The sequence below is a fragment of the Myotis brandtii genome, unplaced genomic scaffold (genome assembly GCF_000412655.1).
Source record: "Myotis brandtii unplaced genomic scaffold, ASM41265v1 scaffold879, whole genome shotgun sequence".
In the NCBI taxonomy this organism is placed as follows: Eukaryota; Metazoa; Chordata; class Mammalia; order Chiroptera; family Vespertilionidae; genus Myotis; species Myotis brandtii.
Genome location: NW_005371595.1, coordinates 591,486 through 592,658, shown reverse-complemented (window position 1 = coordinate 592,658; position 1,173 = coordinate 591,486). Strand labels below are relative to the sequence as shown.

The 1,173-nt window shown below is 46.4% G+C and overlaps 1 protein-coding gene across 1 annotated transcript in view; it reads right to left on the bottom strand.

Annotated features, from left to right (window-relative positions):
- The window catches only part of LOC102256683 (protein Daple-like), a 72,957-nt gene that overhangs the window by 14,657 nt on the left and 57,127 nt on the right, over window positions 1-1,173 (bottom strand). The gene's annotated exons all lie outside the window — the stretch shown is intronic.

The following is a 1,173-nucleotide window of genomic DNA, read 5'->3' as shown; positions in this document are numbered from 1 at the left end:
ACCCTTTCACAGGGGTCGCCTAAGACCATCGGAAAACACATATATAATTACATATTGTTTTTGTGATTAATCACTATGCTTTAATTATGTTCAATTTGTAACAATGAAATTGGGGTCACCACAACATGAGGAACTGTATTAAAGGATCACGGCATTATGAAGGTTGAGAACCACTGCTCCTGGTCCTCTGTCCTGCCCAAATAAAGCAGATTTTTTGAAAAACAAACACAACAAAAAAATAATTATTGTATCAGCATTCCAAAATTTTAAGGTACCCATCAAAATTCAGATATCTTCTTCTCAGGAAAGAAAAAAAAGAAAGAAAGCATAAAGAAGGAAGACCTAGCCGCCTGGCCTGCCTCCCAACTGACAGCCTCTAGCTGGGGTGTATTCTCCACCAGGGCCTGGTCTATCGCTGACTCTCCTTCACCTGCTGGAGGAAGGCTTCATGTGGTCACGCTTCTGGGTTGAGGCAAGACCTGGATTCGAATACTGCCTGTGCCACTAACTAGGAGCATTGACCTTGAAGAAGTTGTTTAATCTCCCTGAGCCTGTTTTCTCCTCTGTTGCTGTGGTTTTTTTAAAGGATAACAATAGCTCAGTCAATTCTCATGATTCACAGTATAATGTTCTACCCAGACACGCGAACCCTGAATTAGTGAATACTGAACCTATGCCCACAAGTTCCTGGGAGTCTCTGGTCACATTGTGTCAGCTGATCAAGACATAAAGACGCCTCGTGTAATACACTCAGAGCCAACAGCACCATACCTGGGGCCGAATGACCCTTGTGTGTCACTCGTACATTCCCCGTAAGGCCCAGTGCAGCCTTGCACTTGAGAACACTAGACAGCACTTCAGCACTCCATTTGGGGGCCATTTCAAACAGCGAAATCGTCACCAAAACGCACAAAAATGAATACCATGGCACTCAATGGCCCACGAAGAGGACGATGGTAGGTGAGAGCTGAAAAAAGGCCAGGGTCAAAGGCCTTGTTCAACCTCAGCTGCAAATGTGCACATCAGGCGACTCCAGTATCTCCCACTCTGGGCACGTCCATGACAGGCCACGGGCACTGATTTGGGGGTCACCAGTACAGTTCAGCCAGGAGGTGAATTCACAAATGGGAATGCGTGAATGCTGAGGACCGAGCCTCCCTCCCTCACGGGATC